Source organism: Ictidomys tridecemlineatus, unplaced genomic scaffold (assembly GCF_052094955.1).
Source record: "Ictidomys tridecemlineatus isolate mIctTri1 unplaced genomic scaffold, mIctTri1.hap1 Scaffold_130, whole genome shotgun sequence".
NCBI classification, from domain to species: Eukaryota; Metazoa; Chordata; class Mammalia; order Rodentia; family Sciuridae; genus Ictidomys; species Ictidomys tridecemlineatus.
This window is the reverse complement of record NW_027521170.1, coordinates 631,737-645,151: the sequence shown is the minus strand read 5'-3', so window position 1 is coordinate 645,151 and position 13,415 is coordinate 631,737. Positions and strand designations below refer to the sequence as shown.

General features: G+C 33.1%; 1 protein-coding gene across 19 annotated transcripts in view; it reads right to left on the bottom strand.

Moving 5' to 3' along the window:
* Positions 1–13,415, bottom strand: part of LOC101960083 (endothelin-converting enzyme 1-like) — a 121,271-nt gene that overhangs the window by 42,225 nt on the left and 65,631 nt on the right. For 2 of the 19 annotated variants that reach the window (XM_078035908.1, XM_078035905.1), the window contains 2 exons: positions 12,897–12,970; positions 593–694 (listed from right to left, as the gene is read on the bottom strand). The exons of 14 other annotated variants lie outside the window; for them this stretch is intronic. The gene's annotated coding sequence lies outside the window, so the exon portion shown is untranslated. The remainder of the gene's footprint in view (positions 1–592; positions 695–12,896; positions 12,971–13,415) is intronic. 3 more of the 19 variants (XM_078035907.1, XM_078035906.1, XM_078035910.1) reach the window with 2 other exon arrangements.

Genomic DNA, 13,415 nt, shown 5'->3' with positions numbered 1-13,415 from the left:
CCTTGGGTTCAATCCCAGTACTGCAGACAAACAAAAAATGAAAACAAGAACTGTTCTGTCAAATAAGACACACATGCAAGTTTCAGTGCAGAGCTATCTACATCTCTGACCTGTGTCCTCAAAGATTTATTTGAGAATATTTCAGTGTGTGCCCTTCAGTATAGAAAAGGAGCATCGATTCTCAGAGGTCACTGTGCCAGGGTGCTGTAAAGTACTTCTAGTTTTACTTAAATGTACATTCTTCTTAGTATATCATTTAAGGCTCTTGGGCTCTCTGGGTTTTACAATCATTATATAAATTTGATGCCTAAGATATATAATTACATCAAAGTCAAATGTGGTGTTTCCTTTTTTGGGAGAAAGAAAACCCAAATTTCTTTCAACTCAGTGCAGGGCACTGACCTAATTCTAACCTTAGCCCAAAGGTCCAAGTTCATGTATGCAAGAAGAGTTCTGTACACATTTTCCCTATGGCCACATCTTTTACTCAAGCTCCATATCTGACTCACCAGATGCTGCCAGCTGGTATCCTATTGTAACACAGTAAACACAGTATAACATAGTGGACAGCAAAGGTAACCTCTTCACAAACCTGTGCTTGTTTGGGTTGGGGTTGAAGATGCTAAGATCTACCAAAACATGATTTGGTCACTTATTGTTATTGTGTTGCTGTTGTCCGAGGACATTTCTCTCTCTATGTGGAGAAATGAAACAATTAATATAAGCATCATTATTGTATGACCAGAGCAATGAATGAAAAAGGGATTGAGCTAGATTTCGTTCGGACAGTTAATACTGACTCACTAGAAAACATTGAACAGGTTTCCTAAACTTTCTGTGTCTTCGTTTGCCTACGTTTTAAATGTCCTCTCTTGACCTCAGGTTATATCAATCAGGTCCTAATTTTTCAATTCCTCCACAGACCCCTCACTGGGACATCTAACAGTATGTTTTGAGTGCTTCCTCAGGCCAGAAACTGTTCCAGGAACAATCAAATACATCCTGAAGGTGACTTTGTGGTCTTCCCTCCCTCACACCAGCTTCTCTCTCTTAGAAATCCTCAGTGGTGGCATAAACATCCATATCCCAGGGCAGAAGCCTGTGGGAGCCCACCTCAGCCTCTCTCTCTCTCCCTCAGCCCTCTGGTCAATGATGACCAAACCCTTTCAAGTGCATTGTCACTATCTTTTTTTCTCTCAGCACTAGAGAGTAACATCATGCTTTTATCAATAAAAAAAACTGAATGATACTTCTGGAAAATTAATGGCTGATATCCATAGCATACTGTTCATATCTGGGAGGTAGATTATATTGTCAACTATACTGGCACTTGTTTTGAATGGCTGAATTTTTATATATCAATAGTAAGCTAAAACAGATCTAATACAAATTGATATAAGGTCTGATAAAATAAAATACAAATCAGTTAAAGTTAACACCATGAAATTAAAGAATTCTTGTTTATATGAGAATAATAGGCTGAAAGCTTTGGCAAGACTCAATAAAAATCAATCATTAAATAGTAAATGCTGTTTTATTTGGTGTTACAGATTCAGGGAAATCATAAAAAGACAGTGATCCCTGACAAGGGATAACACAAGGTAAGCCTTAAAATTGGACCAGTTCTATACACGCCAGGCAGCATAGTAAGCAGGGAAACCTAAGCAGAGCTAGGACATAATAGAGTGGAGAAGGAGCTGGGACTTCAGCAAGGCCAAGGTGATTATATGATATAAGGTGCAGGATCAAAAGGGACAGCTAAACAGAAAGGGAAGGTTCTAAAAATCAGCAAAAGAACCCTATGGTCTCTTTAGCTGAGTAGTAGAGAGTATATATGTGAAGAAACCACCCTAGGATGGAGAAAGAATAGAAGGACCAGAAAAAATGAGCATGGGGGCAAAAACACATGGGTAGAAAGTTTGTGTTCTGATAGGCCAGGGTGGGAACATCTTATAATTCACAGGAGACAGAATAGAGTACAAAATTTATTATCTAAATGCTGGAGAGAAAATCAGCTTTAGACTAAATGCTCTTCCAGTCCACTTAACAAACCTTAAAAGTAGGTATGAAAAGATTAAACATAACTGTGTCCAAGAAAAAAAGTACAAGTAATATTTGTAATAATATAAAACTATCTGAAACAGAAAGAAAAACCCAACATGTCAGGCATTCAATAAAAAATACAAGTCCTGAAAGGAAAGAGAAAAATGAAAAAAAGTACCTACATGTTCAAGAAGCTACAGAAAACCATAATATGTTAAGGAAAGACAATAAGAAAGAAAAGGAAGATCACAAACATAACAAAGAATACCATAACAGAACAGTGTAAAAGCAACCAGTAGTAGAAACATCTAAAAGTAACCAAAGTAAAATGAAATTAACTACAAAGGATGCAAGAAAAGAATGACAGGAGACTTCCTTTTAAAGGTGGCATTAAGGCAATACAGAAACAGTGAATCTTTTACTTTAAAGAATAAAAACACAAAAAAGAACTTCAAAATTTAACCTAGATTTCCATACCAAGAGGCAAAATATTCATACATGAAGGTAGTGTAACAGAAGAATGAAAATTCTTCTTCACTCCTTGCAGGGGGCGTATACAAGGTGGAGGTTGTTGCCAGGTGTGGTGGCACACTCCTGTAATCCAAGTGATTCTGAAGACTGAGGCCAGAGGATCAAAAGTTCAAAGCCAGCTTTAGCAACTAAGCAAGACCCTTTTTCAAAATAAATATCAAAAAGAGCTCAGGGTCAGGGATGATGGGGTTGTGGCAAAGTGGATGAACGCTTGCCTTGCATGTGTGAGGCACTGGGTTCGATCCTTAGCACCACATAAAAATAAATAAAAATATTGTGTACAAGTAAATATATATATATTTTAAAAACAACAACAACAACAACAACAACAAAACCCAATACCAACCCCACTCCCAACTTTGGTCCTCTGGAAATCAGTTAAGAAAAAAAAAGGCAAAAACATTTACTTATAAAAAGTTAGTGAACTTAGGATAAGAAGAATGGATGCCTATGGCATTCTGGCATGAAACTGATTTCTTTAAAAATCCTAAGATAGAATAGATTGCCAAGGTTGAGCATGCCTATGAACACCATCAGCTTTGATGCTCAGGGAGCTGATTTGTTGGAATCCAAGTACTAAATACTCATAAGCACAGAAGAAGGCAACTTAAAAGAATACATTCTATAAGAAAATAAGTGGGAGGAAAAGCTAAAGCTCTGTGCTCCCCCCCACCAGTAGAAAAACAAAAAACAAAACAGCAAAGTATGGCCCATACTCGGGATCTGAAACACTGTAGGACTCTGTGGGCCCACATGTCAAATACCAAGAATCTTCTCTTTTGATCATAATAAGGATTGATGAGACATAGGTCTCAAGAAAGCTAGGCAAACTGGGTGTGGTGGCACATGCCTGTAATCCTAAAAGCTCAGGAGACCGAGACCCTAAGTAATATAGTGAGACCCTGTCTCACAATTAAAAAAAATAAGTAAAAAGGGCTGGGGATAGAACTAAGTAGTAAAGTGAACCCTATGTTCAATCCCCAGTACCAAAAGCAGAATGCTAGGTAAGCACTCTACCACTAAGCTAATATGCCCAGCTTTACTAAAGACAATTTAAAGTGGCTCTAACAAATATAACCAAAGAATTAAAGGAAAGTTATCTGAAGAATTAAATAGAAATTATGAAAATAAATTAACAATAAATCATGAAAAAAGAAATGCATCAAAAATAAACAACTGCAAAGGAGAAGGATGCCCATTCTTTCATCACATTTGCAACATAGTACTAGAAATCCTAGCCAGAGCAATTAGGTAAGAAAAAGAAATAAAGGGCATACAAAGTGGAAAGCCATCATCAAATTGTCACTGTTTGCAAATGACCTGATCTTATATATTTAAAAAACAAAAACAAAAAACATCCAGACTCTCTGCTAGAAAACAATTACAAGTAGTAAATTAACTCATCAAGTTGAAGGAGACAAAATCAACCTTAAACACACACACACACACACACACACACACACACACACACACACACACCCTTCAGCAGCACTGTTATACATCAACAGTATCAAAATTACCTAAAATAAGAGTCAAGACAGCAATCCATACACCAAAGTACAAATGACATTTTTCACAGAACTTAAAAAAAAAAAACAATACTAAAATTTACATGGGTTCACAAAATACCCCCAATAGCCAAAGCAACCTTGGGAAAAAACAAAAATACAGGAGGCATTTTAATACCTCACTTCAAAATATACTACAAAACTGCTGGGCATGGTGACAGATGCCTTTAATCCCAGTGACTTGGGAGGTGAAGGCAGGAGGACTGCAAGTTCAAGGCCAGCCTCAGCAATATAGCAAGACCCTATCTCAAACTTTAAATAAACAAACAAACAAACAAACAATAAAAGGGGATGGAGATGTGGCTCAGTGGTTACCTATTGCACTTGGGATCAATCCCCAGTACCCCTCTTCCCCCAAATACTACAAAGTAATGAAAACATCCTGGGATTGGCAAAAAAGAGACATAAAGACCAATGGAACAAAACATATTAGAAGTAAGCACAAGCATATATAGCCAACTGACTTTAGAGAAAGATTTGAAAAACACACATGGGAGAATGAATCGTGTTTTAAATAAATGATGCTGGGGAAATTGGGTATCCACATGCAGAAGAATAAAATGAGACCTCATTTCAAAAATCAACTGTACATAGACTAAAGATTTATGTAAGATCTGAAATTCTGAAACCACTAAAAGAAAACAGGAAAAATCCTTCAGGATACTGCTATGGCCAAGGATATTTTTAAGAAGCACACACACACACACATACACACACACACAGACACACACAGACACACACACACACACACATACACACACACACACACACAAACAAAGCAAAACAAAACAAAAAACAACAGAAATAGTATAGGAAACAAAAGCAAAAAAAAAAGGTATCATATTAAACTACTAAATGTCTGTACAGCAAAAGAAGCAATAAAGAGTGAAGGTCTTAAAGAATGGAAACTTATACCTCTGAATAAGTTTAACACTGACCATGTTTTTTTTACCTGGTTTATTCCACTTAAAATGCCCTTGAGCCAAAACCCAATGAAATTCAAATCCAGAAGGCCTAATAAGAAATCTCTCCATCTCAATTAGTTTAGTAAGAAATAATTTAAAAATAGTTTTTTATTTCACAGATATTATTTTTATATTGATTTGCTAGGTTTCTCCCTATTATTTAATATTATATTCATTAACACAATTATATATATAAATATATATATATTTAATGAATTAAATGGATTTACTCATTCCTCTTTCTCCCTTGTTCACTTTATATTATCTCCCTCTTTTTCTTTTTGTGTTTTCTACTCCTGTCTCTCCACTGCCATTTCCTTTCCCTCTTTCCTCATCATGACCCCACAGTTTAATAGCAATGTACTTTCTTTAATACCTAATTTCTTAACTTTTGCTAGAGAATTACTCCACTTTCCACTTTTAGATAAAAGAGATTGAGAAGAACATGTTCAGAATATTTTTTGAAGGTTTATTAGTATATGGCTTTGTTCTGAATTGATTACAGCTGATTGTATCTCCTCTCAAAACAGTGTGAGGGACTGAATATAAAATCAATGTTGGGTGTGAGTTTTGACATAGACATATTCCCAACTCAGGGCACACAATTAAGAGAAACAACTCACTAAAAAGTTCCTTACATAACACTGGAAGAGATAATCATCCTAGCAGATGTGAAAATATCAACCCAGAAATACAAAAAATGTGAGGAAACAAGGTAATAAGATAGTTTTCAAAATTCACACCTCTCCAATAACTGATTTCATAGACACTGAAGTCAAGAAAATGTCAGATGAAGAATTCAACAAGTTTTTGGATGGGGGTTGTAGCTCAGTGGTAGAGTGTTCCTCTAGCAAGTGTCAGGCACTGGATTTGATTCTGAGCACTGCATAAAAATAAGCAAATAAAATAAAGGTATTGTCCATCAACAACTACAAATATTTTTTAAAAATTCAAAAATTGGTTAAAATGATAACTGAAGTAAAAGAACATCTATCAAATAAACTAAAGGAAGAAAGGTAGGCTATAAAAGAGCATTTGAATTTAAAGATACAGATTCATAAAAAGCACCAAACAGAAATCTTGGAAATAAAAATCTCAATCAAATAAAAAAGTCATTTGAAATTCTTACTAATAGATTAGGTGATGTAGAAAACAAAGTTTTAGGCCTTGAAGAGAAAATATTAATGAGAATACTTTACATGAGCAGAGTATCTAAGAAATATGGGACATTAAAAGACCTAACAAGGCTCATAGAACAAGAGAGATACATGACACTGATATACCAAAAATACAGACTAAGAAAAGAATTTTTAAATGCTACAAGACAGAAATGCCAAGGTCATGTATAAAGGAAAACCAGTCACAATGACAGCAAATCTCTCAGCAAAAACTCTAAAGGCCAGGAAGGCTTGGAACAAATTGTTTCAAGCCCTGAAAGAATGTAATTATAAACCTAGATTGCTATTTCCAGTAATTATGTGACAGAACCTAAGAAGAAATAAAAAATTTATGTGATAAGAATAAACAAAAGGAAATCATGACCACTAAGCAAATACTATAGAAAAATAGAAAATTCTACACACAGAAGATGATAGAAGTTTTAATAAGGAGATCTCGGAAAGGAATAAATCTCATTAGAAGAGTATATTAGTCATTCACAGACTGAAAATGAAAAGATGGAAAATTATATTTAATGCAGATGGAGCCTGAAAGAAGCAGGGGTGGTAACTCTCACATCAGAAAGAAGTAAATTTTAATCCAAAAAAAAAAAAAGTGGCTAAAAAGATCACTGGTAGAGAAAAAAGTCCAACAAGAAAAAATAAAGATTGAAAATATTATCCCCCAAATACCTATGCACTGAATGAGACAAAATAAACAATATTTGACAGTAAGACTCAGATAAATTCCAATACAACAATCATGGTAACTTCAATATAATTCTCCAATAGATACATCATAAAGACACTACACAAATAAAACCTACTATAGATCAAATGGACTTAGGGACATCTACAGAATATTTCATCCAACAACAGCTGAATATGCTATCTTTTCAGATGCTCATGAAATGTTCTCCAAGGTAAACCCTATTTTAGGCCACAAAACAAGTCTTTGAAAACATTTTTCAAAAACTAAAATAATTCTTTGCATCATATCAGATCATAACAAAATAAATTCATTGGCCAAGAAAACTACAGAAACTATATAAATACATGGAGACTGAATAATGCAATACTGAATGATGAGCACAGGACAGGCATGTTAGGTCACAAAATAAGTCTCAGCAAATTTGAAAAAAATGAAGCCAAAGCATGTATCTTCCTCTGAAAACAATGAAATATAACTAGAAAAACAGTAAGAATTTTAGACATTGACTATAGAAATACATGCATATTAGAAAATATTCTCTTCATTAACCAATAGGGAAATTTAAAAATTTCTTGCAAACATATAAAAATAATGTTCTAAAACTTATGACAATATGGTAAAAGCAGAACAAATAGGTAATTTTTATAGTAGCAAGTACTTACATTAGAAAAATAAGATTTCACAAAAACAAATTAAGTATGTAAATTAAAGAACTAGAAAAGAATTAACCAAACCCCAAGTTAGTAGAAGGAAAAAATAACAAAGATTGAGCAAAAATAAATAAAATAGAGCCTTAAAAAATACAAAAGATTAATAAAAAAGGGATTTTTTAAAAGATAAACAAAACTGACTAATCTTTACTATATAGACTAACTAAACAACAATAGGAACAACAAAAAAGAAACAGAAGACCCAAGTAAATAACATCAGGAAATAAAAATGCAAAGAATCATTAAGGATTATGATGTATAACTATACAGGAATAAATTGAAAAACCTAGAAGAAAAGTATAAATTTCTGGATACATATGACCTAACAAAGTTGAATCACAATGACAAAAATCAGAAGTGATCAATAACCAGTAATACAAAAATTTACCAAAGAAGAAATACCTAGGATGAGATGGCTTCATGCCTGAATTCTGCCAAATATTTAAAGAAGGAATAATGCCGGTTCTCCTCTAAATACTTTAAAGAAATGAAAAGGAGGAAACCCCTGAAAACTTACTCTGTTAAGATAGCATTACCCTGATAAATAAACCAGGCAAAAACAAATAATAGCAAAAACAGACTATAGCCAGGCGCGGTGGTGTATATCTGTAATCCGAGTGGCCCAGGAGGCTGAGGCATTAAGCAACTCAGTGAGACCCTGTGTCTAAATAAAATACGAAATAGGGCTGGGGATGTGGCTCTGTGATCAACTGCTGCGAGTTCTCTCTCTGATCCCTGCCCCCCCTGCTCTCCCCCCAAAACCCAGATCATTACAGATCAATATCCCTGATGAACAAATATGCAATAATTCTCAAAACTATGTTAGCAAATCAAACACAAAAGTACATTAAAAAGATCCTGTGCCATGATCAAATTAAATTTATCCCAGGGATACAAGGAGGTTCAAAATAATAAACTTAGCACAGTAATACATTAATAGAAGAAAGGACAAAATCATCTAATTATGTCAGTGGATAGAAAAACTATATTCAATAAAATTCAATGTCCCTTTGTGATAAAAACTCTCAAAAAATTAGATGAAGAAGAAATGTACTTTGAGATAATGAAGCCCACATGTGACAAAATTGTAACCAATACTCTGAATAGGTAAAAGCTGACATCATTACCTCTAAGATGAAGGAAAAGATAATGATGTCTATTGTCACTGTTCTCATTCAACACAATATTGGAAATCTTAGGCAGAGGAATAAAGCAAGAGAAAGAAATAAAGGGCACCCAAATAGGAAAGAAGAAAGTAAATTATTTTTGTTTATAGAGGACATGATTTGACATATAGAAAAAACTGAAGATTCTTCTGAACTGTTAAAAAGAATACATTTCATTAAGGTTGTAGGATATAACAATTAGCAAAAATCAGTAGCTTTTTTATTTAAATATGCCAAAAACAAAATTGCTAAAAAACTAATCAATAAAATAGTCCCATTTGCGATACCTACAAACTTAAGTTAAAAGAAGTAAAAATAAAATACCTAGGAATAAGTTTAAACAAATGACTAATCTCTACAACAAACATAACAAAATGCTGATGAAATAAATTGAAGAGGACAAAAGTAAATAGAAAGACACTTCCTGTTCATGGAGTAAAAAAATCTTTATTATTAAAATATCCACAGTACTCAAATCAATCTACAAATTCAATATTATTCCTAACAAAGCAAATATGTTTTCTCAGAACATAACTAAAAGTTTTATGCAATCACAAAAGGTGCCAAATAGCCAAAGCAGTCCTGAGCAAAAAAAGCTGAAGGTATTATAATACCTGACTTCAAAAGATACCACAAAGATATAGTAACCAAAACAACATGGTGTTAACATAGAATACAAAAGAATTGAGTTCCTAGAGATAAATCCACAAATAACAGAGGACAGTTTGGGATAAGGTACCCATAGTGTACACTGAGGAATGGAAAGTTTCTTCCTTGAACTGTTCCAGAAAAACTGGATATATACTGGATATCCACAAGATGAAAACTAGATCCCCATCTTTCACCATATAAAAAAAAAACCTACAAAAAAATGATAAAAAAATTAAATGTAAGACCCGTATCTATACAACTACTAGATGAAAATATAGAGAAATGTTTCAGTACATTGGTCTGGGAAAAGATATTTTTTGCTATCAATTCACAAACACAGGAAACAAAATGTGATAAATTGGATTATCATAAACTAAAACTTCTTCATGATACTGAAACCCATCAAAATAATGAAGACATAACTGACAGAATAGAGAAAATATCTGCAAGCCATGTATCTGACAAGGGACTAATATTTAGAATATACCAGTTAATCAAAAACTCAAGACAAAAACAATCCAGTTTTCAAAAGACTGAAAGACACAGACTTTTTCACAAAGACAGTACAAAAATGGCCAATAAAGGATCAACCTAGGCACCTACTGACAAAAGAATAGATAATGAAAATGTGATATGTAGATACAATGAAATATTATTCAGTCATCAAAAGGATGAAAGCTTGTCCATTGTGAGACGAGAGATGAAGTAGAAGACATTATGTTAAGTGAAGCAAGTCAGGCTCAGAAAGAATATGTTCTTCGACATATATAGAACAAAAGTTGGATCTCAAAGAACTGGAGAAGAAAATGGTGGTTACCAGAGCCTGAGTAGGACATGGGGAAAAGAAGACAGAGAGTGAATTATTAACAGGTAGAAGGGTACAGCTGGACAGGAAAAATAACTCCTAATGTTTTACAACACAACAGCCTAACTATAGTTCACAACAATTAACTGAAAATATTTCAAAATAGGTAGTAGAGAAAATTTCAAATATTCCTACCACAAAGAAATAATAAATGCCTTAAGTGACAGAGAAGCTAATTACCCTGACATTATCTACATTTGTGCACATGTATTAAGTGTCAGATTATACTCCATAAGTTTGTATAATTACGATGCATCAATTAGAAGTAAAGATACTTTTAAAGAAAAGAATGAAGAGATAACAGGAGCAAAAAGTAAAACTCTCTTTATTCAAAAATGACCATATCTCACATGTAGAAAAGTTCTAAACAACCTAAAAAAAAAAAAAAAACAGAATAAAACAAAACTCACCACACCCTGACCAAAACTGCTAGGATAAAATTACTTTGTACAAATTTTAAAAACTGTATTTTTGTGTAATAGCAGGGAACAATCTAACACAAAATAATAAAATCGCAGTTACAAGATAAAATATGAAAACGATTAGAAAAGAATTGATTCATTACAATTCATATGAAAACTTCAGAAGCTATTGTGTAAAATAGGACAAGTTTATCCCCAAATTTGTATTCTGCAAAGGACCTATAATACTCAAAACAACTTTGAAAAGGAAGAACAAAGTAGAAATACTATATTACCTAATTTAAAAATATTACTCAAGGGCTGTGGCTGTGGTTCAGTGGTAGAGTATTTGCCTAGCACATGTGAGGCCCTGGGTTCTATCCTTAACATCACATAAAAAATAAATGAATAAAATAAAGCTATAGAAAAAAAAGTTACTTCATTAAAAAAAAAATCTTACTCAAATGCTACTCAAAGAAGGCAGCATGGGGGTAAGGACAAATAGCTCAGAATGCAAACCAATCTACAAGTTCAGTGTTGTTATCTTTATACCTAAAGTAGTCAGATACATCCATTAAAATAAAGAGAGATTAATATATTTTGAAGATGCAAAACTTCTTGAGCAAATTCTAGCAAATCACATTCAATAATATTAAAAAATAAAAAGAAAAAACTACAACATGACTGTGGGTTTTGACCCATGAATAAATGTAAACATATGAAAGTCAAACAACTCAGTTCATCACATTAACAATGTTCAAAAAGAATATTACACAATGATCTCCAGATGCAGAAAAGCAACTCATAAAATCCAATGTACATTCTGAATTAAAACTTTCTGAAGAACAGAAACAAACTTTGTCAGTCTAATAGATGGCATCTATGAAAACCTTACAGTAAACAATACATTTAATGGTGAAAGACTAATTTTTTTAGACAAAAAAGCCAGACTAATGAGAAATATATATTGCATAATTCTATTGCTGCAAAAGTCTAAAAGAGAACCATGAATCAAATAGCAGAACAGGATGATGCAAGGGTAAAGTGCTGAGAAAGTAGGTAGGGAGGAACTACAAAGTGCCAAGAAAAATCTTCTAAGGTTGATGGACTTATTATTTATCTTGTGGCTTTTCAGGTACATAATATGTCAAAACTCATTCAATTATACAATTAAATGTGCAGTTTTACCTCAATTATACATTCACAAAGAACAAAAGACTACATGACTGCATGCCACATACATGTAAGCTCTTTTTTTGTTGTTTCAAATAAATGGGTCAGTATTGGATTATATGCAAGGTTTATGCAAAAAAGAGGATATAAAGATCTAACCAGAGAATCCATACTAAAACTAAGGCCTTGGTCCTGTTTCAAAAGATATTTGTATACTTTTGAGTTAAAATGTTTAAATTCTGCTAAAATCTCAAAGTTATATATAAACACACACCTACACACAAAATTTCTTATGTTAAACTACTGCTTTATATGAATTTATCAACTACAGTTTCAAATCCATCTGAAAACAGTGCTTCTATTGGAGTGTATCTACCTATACATATACTGCATCTAAGTAACAGAAATATAGGTACACATACAATCTATTAATTTATGTCAAATATGCTTTTATAGTGTAGTATTTTCAAAGTTTTATGACTTCACAGAAAGACAAAATAAACTCATTCGTAATGTAGTATGACAAAAAATATTTCACTAACAATTCCTTTCTTATTCTTGTCCTTTTTCTTCTTAACAGACATGTTTAAAAAAGATTAGTCATTAATTTGATCATTAAACAAGACAGTAAGTAACACAGATCAAGAAGTAAAGTATTTAATTTTTTTCAAATGTGAAAAACATATCTTATTAAGGCTACATTAATTTAATAATCACATAAATATTCTATTAGTACAAATGCCAAGTCCATAGGCTGCCTCCAAGAGTAGACAGTCTGAGTTTGGAAGAATGTGGCAGTAATAAGTGCATATTCTCCACATGTCATTTACATAGCATTTACAGCCACAGTTGTTTTCCAGAAAACAAAAGTTATGGCTTTACAGTTAGTCTGTTACAAATAAGCAATAATTATCTAAGGTAAAGACTTTCTAAATGACTTTAAAAATCCCTTACCAGTATCTATGAACAAATATGCCCTTAAAAATAGAGTTCATCATATTTTCGATTTCGTCCTGGTTTTCTTGTAGCTGGTGGGGGGAGAAAAGACAGTAAAAAACGTAAATTGAAAAACTGGCTATTTTATTTGGAATGAACATTTCCAACTGTTTTAAAATCCTGGTTATTATCTATCCTTTCTCTCATTATGCAATAGATGTTTGAAATAACCAGTATACTTGCATTATTTCTACAGCTTTATCACCTTAAATCTCTTGCTGTCTCTATCTAGACACGGATTAGCTAGGAATGGTAGTGAATATCTGTAATTTAAAGGACTCAGGAGCCTGAGGCAGGAGGAATTCAAGTTTGAAGCCAGTTACAGCAATTTAGCAAGATCCTCCGCAACTTGGTGAGACCCTGTCTAAAAATAAAAAAAATAAGAACAACTGGGGATTGAAAAAGAACTCAGTAGTGCCTCTAGGTTCAATCCCCATTTATTAAAGAGATCTGCTAAAAGATGGGAGCCATTACAGC